We start from the raw sequence: 14,848 nt of genomic DNA, 5'->3' as shown, positions 1-14,848 counted from the left end.
TGGCCTTCTTGGCCACCTGGGCACACTGCTGGCTCATGTTCAGTCGCTGTCAACCAACACCCCCAGGTCCCTCTCCTCCAGGCAGCTTTCTAGACAGACTTCTCCTAGTCTGTAGCACTGCACAGGGTTGTTGTGCCCCAAGTGCAGGACCCGGCATTTGGCCTTGTAAATTTCTTGGAGGAACTTTGAGATACCCTTTATAGCTATCTAGAATCAGAAAAAAAATTATTTCTAGACTTTCTGTTGCTTCTGTGCAAATAAAACTGATAAATTAATTTCTATATGCTCATCCTAGAGCATGCACTGCAACTTGTAGCTGAGCCACTATAGTAAACCAGGGAAACAGCAGGTGAAGCAAACAAAAACATCAAACTGCTTTTAAAAAAAGCTACATATCCAAGCTTCTAGTGGGTAAATGCATGCCTGATCGCACAGAAAATAAAGGTTGCACATGATACCAGTAGTGGCTTATGGGCAGAAGATGTTATCAGTGTAAAATAGCTGGATTATGCAGAGTAGTCAGTTCTTGCCCTTCCAACTCAACTTCACAGATCCCCTGTGCTAGTTTATGAACTGTTTAGAGTGGGATTAGATTAGCTGCAATTGCTGTGCTTTTTTTAATCCATAAAGCATATAAAACATTACAATAGAGGGAGAATTTGTGCATAATGCATATCAAACTTGAACAAGGCATTTTCCCCAGTTCCCACACATCCACCCAGTTCTGTAATCTTTAGATTTAATGTCATATATTAACTTACATTTAATTTTTGTTCTAGAGCAAGAGCTTTAACCTTTACAAGTGGTATTTTTAAAGGAGAACAAAGGAAGGCTCCCCTCCCAAAATTTTTATTCAAGCACACATAGTCATACTGATGAAACCGCTTTCCCTGAAGTTAGCAAGGACAATCACAAGTAACAATCTGCAGAATAAGACCAGAAGAGACTCTAGACTAGTGGAATATGACATAAAGAAATCAGAATATATAGCAGCATAAATCAGAAATGCTGGCCTTGAAAGGAAAGGTCCATAAAGACCAAAGGAACAGAAGCATTTCACATGTGCCATGGAGCTCTGCCCAGGATCCCAATATGAACAACCCAACCCATGCATGCCAAGAAAAACTAATCATTCAACATCCCTTTTTAGAAAGGGGGTAAATGGTCCACTTGAACTCCTGGCAAACTTTGCTGCCGAGAAAGAGGAATGGGGGTTTCCAACTGAGCTACAAAATTATAAAATTTATGACCTGGAGGCCACAGTTCTTGAGCCAGGACTCCAAAACAATTCCCTTGCTTGACATTACAAATCCCCATTGTATGTAAAATGCACATAGCCATTAAAAATATAAGGGGCTTCGATGCCAGTTCTTGCTAGGTAATGAAGCCTCTCTATTGAAGTGTTCACAGCCAATAAAAGTAATAGCTGAATTTCACTTATTTCCCCTATGCATAAGCAGACTTCTTCACTTTTATATCTCTGGAACGCATGCATTATTATGTTCTTGTACGTATCTGTCACTGTGGTGTTTAAGTGCTGTTCATCTTGAACCAATGCACACTACCCAAAACTCCTGATATCCAGCTCTAATTTTGCAGTTTCAATGTGTTATTAATTGTTCCATATGTTTGGAAATGAGGCAGTGAAGCTTTCTTGGCTTTGCTCCCACTACTACCCGTATTTGGGCAAGTTGTCTAATTACTTTATATATAATTCAAATATTTTTCACAAGGTGCTGGAAGGCCTTCTGTGTGTAAGACAGTAAAATTTTTTGTAGTAGGTCTCTCTCCTTTAGTTATCAGACTATGAATAGCTTTGCAACCACCTAAAATTCATTTACACATCTCCCAACAAGAACACACAGGCAGCAGCATTGCACAGACATTTCTTGATCGAAGTAATAAGGTGTGTTAACCTGCACTTTGGACCACTTATGTTTTGCGATCTCCCTTACATTATTCCAAACTGATCTTCTGCAATGCCAGTGAGATTCGCACAGGATGTATGGCAGAGATCTGCCACAGGGATTGGAACAACCACAGACCAGAAGCAGGTACAGAAGTTTGCCCAAAGCATTTACAGATTTCATTTTATAATCCATCAATCCCATCTACCAGCTGACAACTGCTGCCTCTGCTTGCATTCTCCAGATTGCACTTCTTCCACTTCGCCTGAAACAGCTGTTTACTCTGCAGATTGTCACAACCATTCGTCCCTGCAGACTCAGGCAGCAGCTTTTCAGATTTGTCCATGAATCTAGCTTTGACTAGTTTTTCCCAACGGGTCATTTCAAAATGCAAACCTGCTTCTGCTTAGTGATACTTTCTCTTAGGTTGTTAAATAATTTTGCACAAGATTCCATCTGCTTTACCTTTTAGCATAGTTCTTTTTCACAATATGGTAAATGTACCCTTGGCAAGGCACTACAGCAGAGTGAAGCCCTTCATCCGCAGAAACGGTACATTCAGGGCAACAGCAGTGAGAGCCTCCTGCTAATGCCTACACTTTAATTTTGCCCTGGAGAGTTTCCTGCCGTTGTTGCACTCTTGTTAATGACAGTTGTCAGCAGCTGACCATTTTCCTAACACAGATGGACCCTAGGTATCTGTAGCCAAAACTTATTGCTGAAGCCATTCATTGGGACGTCTTCAGTTTGCAATTCATGATCAAACTCCTGCATTCCAGCAGCTTTGGCTTCACATCGCTTACATCAGCTTGTATCAACATCTGGCCCAAAGCTTAAAGTTCAGGTCCAGCTGAATCAGTACAGACTATGGCAATTTCTCTCCTACACAAGAGAGTCCTGAACACTGTTCTGAAATTAAGCAGTTCATCAATTTAATTCCAACCCATAACATCATGCATTGGGATGTTATGCCAGATTCCCCATGTCCTAGCAGCAGAGCCGCAACCTGCCAGGTAGGATATTTGAGAAACACACAGTCGAGAATAGGCTGGAAAGGACCTCCACAAATCAGCTGGATGCATGGAGAGCAGGTGGGCTTACAGATCCCTGTGGGTGGCAGGCAACACTAGTTTTCTCCAAAACAGTGTTAGTGAACATGCTTAATTGTTGCTAGTACCAGAAACAGAGCCATCTGCCTATTACTTTCTAACTTAAGGTATTATTTTAAATTATTCTGTAACAGTTTCTGCTCTGACAAAACAAGCTGGACATCCAACATCTCTGCTGGTTTCTGTGTTAGGTGTAGCAAACACTGAGCACTAAGTGAAGATGGTTCCTGGGTGGATTTAAGACAGCCATTAGCCCCTTAGTGACCGATCAGAGTCAAAGTTATTGTATTTATTTTACTTTATTTGCACAAGTTAAAAAGGAAGGAAAGTCTGCTATGCTTCTTTAAGAGCAGTTTTCTATGGATTTGTCTTTATTTATGCTGCTGTGAATGTGGAATAGTGCAGTTTGGCTCTGTGGTGTTATCCCAGGTTAAAACTGCCATGAAATCAAACCCAACGACATTGCATTTAGAATAATGTTACGGAAGATCCTTCTCTTCATAGGAAGTATTGCTGAAAGAGGAATTTAACACAATCTTTTAACTGGATTTCTATGCAGTTTTCAACAGAAGTCCTAGAGGATTTTTCTTTTTTTTTATTTCTTCCATATTATGCATGTCATTTGTCTGTAAGATCCCAAAGTATCATAAAAGTCTAAATACAGGACTAACCAGAATTCTGAATAAAAAGTAGTCCTTACAAATAAATAAAAACAGTCCTTATGCTAAACTCTGAATCCACAGAAATCAGGGTGCTCTGCTTAAGTTCCCTTGACAACCCCTCCACCTCTTTCATTTATAACATGTGCATGGAAGAAAAGGCAGAGCTGGAGTTTAAGTTGTCATGACAACTTTGCTTCTAAATTATCTGTCTTTTGTAAATTGGCTACTTTGGGCTACATGTGGATCAACAAAGCTCTTGACAGAGAATGAGTTTGACAGAAGCAGGCTGATAGACAAATAACTTGGTTTTAAATTTTTTTTTTAAATGCCTTTATGCAAATATATATTTATATACACACAACCAGAGAGAATAAAGACTGAACACACAATGAATCTAAGCATTAGCTAAGCCAGAATATTTTGTGTCTGTAGTCAATACAGTAATACTAGAAAGATTTTTTCATTTTATTTTTGTTATTATTCAGCCTTCATACAGAAAACATTCGGGTGATATATGAACAGACAAAGGTGACATATTCATTTACCATCTAAAGTCTCCAACATTACCAAGCTATTTCATTTGTTTTGTTAGGAATATAATCAGAAACTGCCCCCTCCTAGAGGAAACAAGATAAGCTCTCAACACAACACAGAGACTTCTCTACAGTGGGAACTGTATATCAAATCTCCTTGCACAGTATTAAATATTATTTCCTCAGGTATGTTTAACCTCTGGTCTTCACAGCAAAATGACAGCCTTTCACAGATGACTCTGCTTGTCTCATATTCCTAGAAGCAGAGTTTTCATACAGTCACCATTTTTGTTCACTCTGCTTGTCTCATATTGCTAGGAGCAGAGTTTTCATACAGTCACCATCTTTGTAAAGTTAAAAAAAGCTAAGCAGAACACAAAAAAACCTTCACCTTTTGCCCTGTGTTTCTGAAAGTCCTTACTGAAGAAGTAAAAAGTTCTCATTTGAAATTGGTACAGATTTATTTTGTGAAATATCATTTCAAGTAGTAAACAGTGATCTTCAGAAAAGGTACTTCCTCTGAAATACTTTTAAAATCATAACTCTAAGTCAAGGGCTTAAATCCAGTATCTGGACAGACTGGAAAGCTCAAATTGCTTTCTAATTGACTTCTCTTATCTGCTCCTGAAAATGTCACCAAGAACCTGCTGATGAAAGAAACCCAGAGAAGAATTGCAAACCTACTATTTATTTCTTTTTACTCCTGCCCACCTCAAAAAGATAATCCTCATCCAGAAGAGCCTTCCTCAAAATAGGAGCTCCGCTTTATGGCCAGTGTGTGCAGCAAGCGCAAGTCATAGTCCACAGCAGTGTTTCCTGGGCACTGCATAATGTGCTTAACGGTGAAATAACAACCACAACAGCACCATAGTAGCAAACTTAAGTAAACTCTGCATCCAGTCCAGATTTTCTCATTTCATGGAGAGAGTTTATTATTTTTAAGTGGATCCAGAGACCAAGGTAATCCCCTACTGTCCATTAGGGCTACAGAAGTCCACTTATTCACTTTTCCACAACTACATTTTGCTACTGCAGGGCACTAGGGGATCAAAGTAGTTTACACACGTGCTGCTAAAAGACTGAATTGCCTACCCCCAAGGGGTCCCTGTAACTTGGTTAATATGTGTAGCAGTTAAAAGCTGTTGAAATGATGGTGCTAAAAACCTGATCAAGCATCAAAGAGAAAAGTCTTGCTAAAATAACTGAAACATGAAAATAAAGTGAACATGAATTAAAAAAATGGCAAAAAAACCCCACCAAATAAAAGAAGAAAGACAAAGAGCAAGGAAATAGGCAGAGCTGACAATCCTCTGAAAACAGCTTTCTCTTTCCCATTTATTTTCTCTTCCACCTCCCTCTTTCTATTTCTCAACGTCTTAGCTTTTCGTAAACAACTCTTTGGACTCTATTGCCAGTTTAGCATTAAAAATCCTCATGTTGGATTTCATGAAGTCAAGCAGGCTCAATGAAGATCACTGGGCTCAGCTTACACGTGGTATAATCTCACCCAAATCCATGGAGTTACATGGGGGATGATCTGGAAACAGTGATGTTTTCTGAATCTTCTGACACCCAGCTTTGGAGCTCTGTAACTCAAGAGTGATGATACACACTGAAAGGTTTTCTGAACACAGCAGGGAAGAAAGAAAAAAATAGGAGCTCCTTGGGTGGTTTTCATCACAGTAGTTGCACTACATCTGCCATATATCAGAATAGTTCCCATGTTTCCTACACAAGATTCATAATAGCTCTAAAAAAAAATCATACTTCACCATGTTGAAAAACAAATTTCTCCATAGCTAAAGAAATATATTTTTCTAGGTGCAATGACAAGGAACACAATGTCCTTTGGAGCAACTTAGCAAAAGAAATTATCTGATTCCTGGAAAGCCTTTTGCAATCTCTGCTTTTTTTTAATCTGCAGTCTCTGCAGTTGTTTATTCATTAAGTGATAATCCCCTCCCTTTGTCTCAGTCAAGAACTCAGCTTTCAGTTGAAAACTTCTTCCTAGGAGATAAAAAATAGTTTGTACAAATGTGCTGTATTGCTTGTGAGTAGAAATAACCAAGTCGCATCAAGGCTGTATATTTTTATTATTATTTTTGCTGTAATAGTGCTGGGAGCCCCTTGCTGGCACTGGATGTCACTGTGCTGGAATTGCATATATATGTGATAAAAGACACTGACTGATCTGACCCACCAGATGCACTGTATTTTAAGTGGAAGAGGCAGGGGGAAAAAGAATCAGAAAATAAGACTGCAAAAGACCTCTCAAGAGGTCAACTAATCCATATGTGGATGCATGGTAGACTCACTTACAGCTGATCAGCTACTGCTATCTGTCATTTCCTCTGTTATATGGATGGAAAATTAGGAGACCACATTGTGCCCATGAAGCCTACTGGCTGGTTGTGGCAGAAGTGGAAGTTTAACCCAAGTCTCACCAGTCCTGGTTGATAGAGTCCATGAAAATATTTCACACTAACTGAACTTCAGAACCTCTAAGGAAAACAATCATAAAACTGTTCTCTGTATTTCCTAGTATGAAACAGTGGGTTAATATAAAGAAAATCTAACTATCAGCTACAATTTTTTATTTCTTCTTCTGCACTCAGGCATGCCTTAAAAAAAGCACTAAGTCCACAAATAGCTGTATATATTAAAATATCTCCACCTCATTTATCACACTGCATTAGATATTCATTTTTCCTTCACTATCAGTAAAGAACACCATTCTGTGCCATATATAATATATGAAAGTCACACTATACAAAAATTTACAGAAGATAAAATACTAAGATCAAAAGCACTCCATATCTGACACACTTTTTACACACTGCAGTGTATATTTTCCCAGGTATTCTGTCTATTCCATGAAGCAGTATACATGCTTAGTATCAGATAAGCTCATACTTTTAGTCAGTTATTGTAGATACTGATTTTTCTATTTCAATGTAGAAGAAAAAAATAGTTCCAAGTTACAGACAGTTCCTTTTCTATCACCATGTTATCATTTCTTCTCCAGGCTAAAGTATAATCACTTTCTTGCATAGTTATTCTTTCTACCTTCTATTGCAAATAAGTTTCATACATTGATGCAACCTCGGCAAGATTAATATGGCTCTCTTCTTTAATATAAATCTTTTGATTTGTTGCTGAACAGACTGTTCTCAAGTATTGCTGTCTAACTGCAAGGGACAATGCTGTTTATCATCTCCCCCTGAAAGCAGCCAACCAGATCTAGATATTACAATACTTTGAGTTTAGAAACCATGAAATATAAATGTGTTCCTACCAAGAGTAAGTAGGAATTAAATTAATGTTTATTTTACATCTGAAGTACCTCTTACATTTTCTTCCTATCTATGACATCTAGATAAAAATCCCCACTAAAACAGGCTGTTAATACAAAAGATTTCTCCTGAATCAGAGACACAGTAGTTCAAAATTAATGTAATACAATGCAGATCATATGAAATAAAAATATACGTGGTTACACTTAGTCAAGAAAACTAATGAAGCATATCTCCCTTGGAAAATGTTGGTTTTTAAGCTAATACATCTCAAGAGAACTCTCTGACAAGGTTGAATCCTTGTTTTGAAAAAAATAAGCCCTGGAAAATTCTTTTAAAAACTTCAATGTATTATTTGAAAGTATTGCTTGAAAATGCTTTAACATAATATAAAACACAGTCCCTACATTAAAATTTAAATAAATAAACCAAGGTGATAACTTAATTTACATTAAATTTCTATTTTCACCAATTTTCTTTCCAACTTGGAAATGAGATGATATTTCATAGCTGTTGAATTTCCTATAAAATGTCTTCAGTTTTCAGAGAATTCTTACTTTTCATCAGATGAATGGTTCCTTCCACTAGCCATCCTCTCCGCCAGACACAAGCTCTCACACTTAGCAAAGCTGAATATTAGAACAAGCAACATACTTAAACAAAGCAGAAATTAATGAAGTAATATCCTTTGCTGCTGACGGCACACTGGGAGTGTGAAGAACATTAAATCTCTTTCCCAAGATAAAGAATCGAGTTTTCCTATAGCTTTTGACACAGACTGGTACCATCCTAATGACTAACACGGCTTGGTTAGAACAGCTGAGGCATTGATGCTGTACACATATATCTCCTCCTTGCTGCCTAGCCAAGTGCTTTCCCCAGGAGATGTCCTTAAGCCCTACCAGAGGTTCTCAAATGTCAGCCAAGAAGGTGTTACGTCTGCAATAAGACGGGAGAAATAAAACCCTTTATCCACAGTGTAGAAAACCATCCTCACTCTAAACTAATGGAAACATTCTAAACAAAGGAAACAAGCAGCTTTAAACGGGTAAATGAAGGACCCATTTAGAGGATCAAAGGAAGGATCAAAGTGGATGAATGATTACCTAGGGACAGAGGAAGGAGCTAAGAAGGTTGGTGTTCCTCTTTGATAGGGCCCGCAAAACACTAAGAAAAGAATTAATCTTAGTACCTGACATCTGGGAAAGCTTAGGGTGATATTGCTGACAACTACAGTTTATTAAGGTCAGAGGGACAAATGGTAACTGGTATTTTTTTGTCAGACTCTTAATCCGTGTTTCTGGGGAATGATACAGACAAAGTGCTTTGTTGCTTAGATGAAGCTTCCTTTCTTGAGGGAAAGGCTAGGAAAATGGAAGAGTAAAAATTTGGCTATCTGAGAGAAAAAAAAGTGCGGTAGTTTACAGTGAGGAATTATAAAACCAAGTATGAATTTTGGATTCCTGAGGGAAGAACCTGGCACCTCTTCTGCCTCTCTGTGCAAGTAAAGGACCAGGTATAGGAGAATAAAGTCAAACAGGCTTTTTAATCTGGAGATGCCCACGCTTGCTAGAAATGTGAAGTTCAAACAAAAGTTCAGAGGACAGATAAAATTTTTGGAAATTATGAAGTACAAGACTCAAATAAAGAGACAGAAAGTTGCATTTCATGCACTAAGGAAAGACAGAAGTACTGTAACAGGACAGGACTGACTCAAGAGCAAAGTTTAAAGGACTAATGCTGTGGAATTATTGGAAAGGATGTCTTCTATGCTTCTGCTGGGGGAAGATGTGTAATGAACAGTACATGTTGTAGCCCTTGTCTGTGAGCTTTCTCTGAGGTGTACACCAGGCTGTTCAAGGCCCCATCCAGCCTGGCCTTGAACATTTCCAGGGAGGGAGCAGCCACAACTTCTCTGGGCAACCTGTGCCAGTGTCTCACCACCCTCATCGCGAAGAATTCCTTCCTAATGGCTAATATAAATCTTCCCCCCCTCCAATTTAAAGCCACTCCCTCTCACCCTGTCACTACCTGCCCTTGTAAAAAGTTCCTCCCCGGCTTTTTTGTAGTCCCCTTCAGGTACTGGAAGGTCGCTATAAGGTCTCCTCAGAGCCTTCTCTTCTCCAGGCTGAACAAGCCCGACTCTCTCAGCCTGTCCTCACAGCAGAGGTGCTCCATTCTTCTGATCATTTTAGTAGCCCTCCTCTGGACCTCTTCCAACAATTTCATATCCTTCTTATGTTGGGGATACCAGAACTGGACACAATACTCCAGGCAAGGTCTCACGAGAGTGGAACAGAGTGGCAGAATCACCTCCCTCGTCCTGCTGGCCACGCTTCTTCTGATGCAGTCCAGGATACGGTTGCCCTTCTGGTCTGTGAGCACACATTGCCAGCTCCTGTTGAGCTGCTCAGCAATCAGCACCCCCTAAATCTTCTCTGCTGGGCAGCTCTCAATCACATCATCCTCCATTCTGTATTAAAACTGCAGATTGCCCCAACTCAATGCCTTTTTTCTCATCAAGCCCCCATTACAGTTTGAGTAGTTCAGATATTTAGAGGGTCTTATTAACTAAAGACTCAGCTATTTCATCACTGTGTGTAAGTACAATATGATTCTTTTACCTCTCTTTCCATTGAAGTCAATAGCAACAGAGTGCCTTCAAAAAAGCAAGATTTGCCTGGAGAGCTTGATCACGCAAGGTGGTAACTCACCTACAATCAAGATTAATCTGAAGCACGGAACTAATGCTGTTGATTTCAGTGGGATTATTCACATGCAGGAGTTAGAATAATATATCTATTTCAGTGGAAAAAGGCATATAAAACACATCCATTGTGTATGCATGCTATTTAATGTGTGCCTTTGCTGTTTCAAGATCACAAAAACCAACTATAACTACTTGTGGTTATAATACAGGACTCTGTCATACTGCCTTTTGCTGGTAGGAAAGATTCTTTTTTTGGCTACTCTGATAAAAGCTATTATTTTAAGTATAAAACAAGTTAATTCTGTTCCCTATGTCGCAAGTTAGATATTTAGCTAGAAACATTATGTCTGGAGGTAAGCAAATGGAGAATCATTACAGGTTCATTTCACAATTTAGCTTTGCTGTATCTGAAAAAGGAATGGGCGTAGGTTAATCTCTTTCCGCTTAGAGGAGAAGCAAGCAGAAAGACTGCCTAGAGCAAAATTAAGAAACAATTTTCTCTTCTCACTGTTCCCGTTTTATCTCCTCTTTCCATTTCATCCTGAAGCTGCTGCCAATAGTGTTAGTTATGGAATTAATGTCTCGCCAAAATAGTGAGAAAAGACTTTTAAACAGTGGGATCTGTTAAATTATGCAGTAGTTTCCACAAGGGAAATGATAGGAGAAATATTGCTTAAGTAGTTTGAAAAAGGCATTGATAGGTTAACAAAGCAAAGTGCAAAGTCCTGCACCTGGGGAGGAATAACCACGAGCACCAGGAGAAGCTGGAGGCCACCCAGCTGGAATGCACCTTGGCAGAAAATGATCTGGGGGTCCTAGTGGACAACAAGCTGAACATGAGCCAGCAATTAGGCTTTGCTGTTAAGAAGGCCAATGGTATCCTGGGCTTCATTAGGTGAAGTATTGCTAGCAGGTCAAGGGAAATGATACTTCCTTCTACTCAGCACTGGTGAGGCCACACCTGGAATATACTGGGTCCAGTTCTGGGCTTCCCAGTACAAGAGAGATGTGGACAAATTGGAGAGAGTCCAACAAAGGGTCATGAAGATGATGAAGAGACCAGTACATCTCTCCTATGAGGAAAGGCTCAGAGATCTCAGACTGCTCAGTCCGGAGAAGAGAAGACTCAGGAGTTTCATCAATGTCTATAAATACTTGAAAGGAGGGTGCCAGGCTCTTTTCACTGGTACACAGTGACAGGATCAGAGGCAATGGGCACCAACTGAAACACAGGATGTTCCCTCTGAACATCAGGAAACACTTTTTTACCATGACAGTTACCAGCACTAGAATTGTTGCACAGAGATAGTGCAGTCTCCATCCTTGGAGATATTCAAAAGCCATTTGGACACAGTCCTGGGCAATCAGCTCTAGATGGCTCTGGTGAAGGATGAGAGTTGGACCAGATGACCTCCAAAGGTCCCTTATAACCTCAAACTTTCTGTGATTTTCTGAAAGAAGGCACTCAAAAACATATTATAGAACAAATGTTATGTTAACATGAAAAAAAAAAACCCAAAGGATTATAAAGCACTAAAACAGACCTTAAAGCTCTTATTTATACATACCATTCATTGATATCAGTTACACGTATTTCATGAATCAGCTTAGGTGTCTTGACTAATTTTAAGGAAGAAATACAGAACATTGCTTGTTACTGGCAGTTTTTCTAAGAAGTAAAGTATCATCAAATAACAGGTATCCAAATCCAAATACATTTCATAACATAGATCACATCTGTAATGACAGACATTCTGAAAATAGCGGAGGATCAGCTTAGTTAAGTTTTCTTTAAAAATAGCCCATGAATGATTTGTTTGACTGCCTTGTCTGTACTTCTCATCCCTAAGTAGACTCTGAATTTCTAAAACAGAGAGGAAAGATAAAGCTAACTACATCCAGTGAATTAATTTTTTCTATCTTATTGCTGCATAGTGCAATATTTGAAACATGCTCCGTGTAGTACTAGTAACAGCAAAATTGTCATAATCTCTATGGAACTCCTGTCTATTGATATTTGAGACACAAATACCTTGGTTGACTGGTTACTTTGCTGATTTTATTTAAGTATTGTTTTAGCATTTGGAAGGGTAACAGCCCTTGGAAAAGGTGGTACAGTTCAGAGTTAAGAGTGACATTTTAACTGTGGTAGAAGGTCTTCTGAGAGCAAGATTTTGCAGCACTTCCAAACACTTCTTGGCAACTGTCTAATCTTTCCAAGAAATTTGACCACCTGACTAAATCTGTTTAGTTTTTCATATTTAAAATGTGTAATGTAACTAATAACTCGGTAATCACATGGCAAGCTGCTTCTCCCAGACTGGAATAATGCACTATCCAAATTGCTTCCCGTTATGCAGCCACAGAATTATGAATAAGAATTGTACTTTGCAGAAGTTCTTTGTTGTTTTATTTAAATACTGTTTTGTCTCATGTCCCTTATTATCTATACATTGTTAAACTACTGGAAGAAGGGTGCAACCATAATCAAAGCAAACTTTCTAAGAAATTCTGCTTTTACTATCAACTGAAAATATTTGTACTGTCCTCCCCAAAGCTCTGTTTGACATCTCTCCTTCCATCAAAACAAATTATGCCTGACAGCAAAACACATTGGGTCTCCTGGCCCAATTTTATATTGACCTTTATTTTAAGTGTGCTGTTTTATTATTCCATCTGAATACAAATCTCCCAGTTGATTTAAAAATGCATGTAACTCTGGGAAATCTGTCCCTGAATTAATGAGGAATGGCACTACCCATTTATTGGAAGTTCCTGCAGCTTTGCTGTTTATACAGGTACCTTCTTGAGTGCAAGGGAAAATGAAGAAGGAAGGGAGCATATTTTCTGATGGGTTGTATTCTCTGCATCAATTATCTCATGTTATTATTTATAAGTAGTTCTCTCTTGGTTAGTGTATATCAAGTGAAAAAATCATACTACAAAACCACCAACAAGTGACACAGACCTGGTTCGATTAACAGGAGAATTATGATTTTGATCCCAGATGCTGAGGTTCATGCACATTACTGGCTCAAGTGCCAGCAGTATTTGACCTTAAAGCTGTATCCAGCAGGCCATCTGGATCAAGCTCACAGCCCATTTAACATCAGCTAGAAACGTTTATCAGGACAATAAAGCTTTCAAGCTAGCAGCCATCTCAGTGTATGAAACTTGTTATGGAACCAGCCTCAGCACTGGAAGATGTCAGCACATTAGGTGCATTCCTCATGTATCATCTCAAAGGAGCTCTCCTTGGGGTAAAAGACATGTTAGACAGCACAAATGAGGGAGTAAAGCAGGTAACTACGATCAATGAACAGAAATATATCTGTGCCTGATAAGGTTTATTTGCTTTTCAAAATGTGGTCTGCCAGCACAGATCAGCCAGGAGATGAGCCAGATGGCAGTACATTATTGCTCAGGTATAAAAGCCCTTACAGCACACCCTTGGTTCCACCTTCATTGATACTTAATATGTTCATTACTGAACAGTAAAAACTTGATCTGGGTCAGACAAAAGTACGTGACTGTCTTTCTGTCATGTTAGAAGAAAATGATATGGTACTTATATAAGCTTCTTGTCACTTGGAAAAGATAGTCAATACCCAGCCCACTGTAAGAGGAGAATGACATGATACACTTTATGCTCTGGAATAGAGTCCACTGGCATAAAGTCATGCCTTCTAATGGAAAAAGCATTACATTTGAACTGGCAGGATGAGCTTGCATCAGTTCTGTGTTTTCATCGTGCGTCAATGGTGGGTTTTATCTGATTTAGTCCTTTAAAGTGAAGCTGTACACCACAGCTTTGGTACCATATGTGTTCAGCACTTTATGAGATTCCATATTCATCACTGGAAACTCTAGTTACGAGGCAGTGCCTTCAAGATGCATATAGGTTTTATCTATTTAACTTTAAATGCCAATAAAGTAGGCATCTAGATCTAAGCCACCCATCAGAGCCTCCCATGACAGTGAAGAGAAAAAAGAAGGAAAACGTATAGCATGACTTCACTGGTTTATTTTAGAAGCCCTTTTCACAACATGATGACTCTAATCCTAGAAGCTACTATTTCTTTACATTGACCTGAAAGAGAACCTAGGTGACCAGCTGAGGTGATGTCATCTGTATGAAATATATGTAGTCAACTGTATCCCACAAATGCAAATTAAACTACTCATTCCTTTAGTGTAGTTGTCTTGGTCTGTATACTGTCAGGTAGCTGCTGCTTTTCCATGGTTGTTGAATTTGGCTATATTTTGTCCTTTAAAAGAAAGTCAACCCTTCTTCCCAGAAGCTCATAATTCACCTTAAAGGATTACCAGAAATATTTTATCACCTGCTCTGGTGCTAAAACATTCCTCAAAACAATCTGCTAGACAGGATGAAATGTGAGGGGGAGATCATTCAGGGAACTCTATCAGAAGACTAAGTGGACTGTGAAATAACTCAAATATATGGCAATTATCAACATAATAGGGTATATATTCTGTTCCGATTGGTGGTGGTGAGTCATTTAAACAATTAGGAAGATTCCAATTTGTCAGCACAGCAAACCTAAGATTGCATTTAGAAGATATCATGCCAGGACACTGGGAATTAAAAATTACTAAAGAACATGCCGTGCACC

The sequence above is a fragment of the Phaenicophaeus curvirostris genome, chromosome 1, assembly GCF_032191515.1.
Source record: "Phaenicophaeus curvirostris isolate KB17595 chromosome 1, BPBGC_Pcur_1.0, whole genome shotgun sequence".
Lineage (NCBI taxonomy): Eukaryota > Metazoa > Chordata > Aves > Cuculiformes > Cuculidae > Phaenicophaeus > Phaenicophaeus curvirostris.
The sequence above is the reverse complement of the archived record's forward strand: the minus strand, read 5'-3'. Positions refer to the sequence as shown.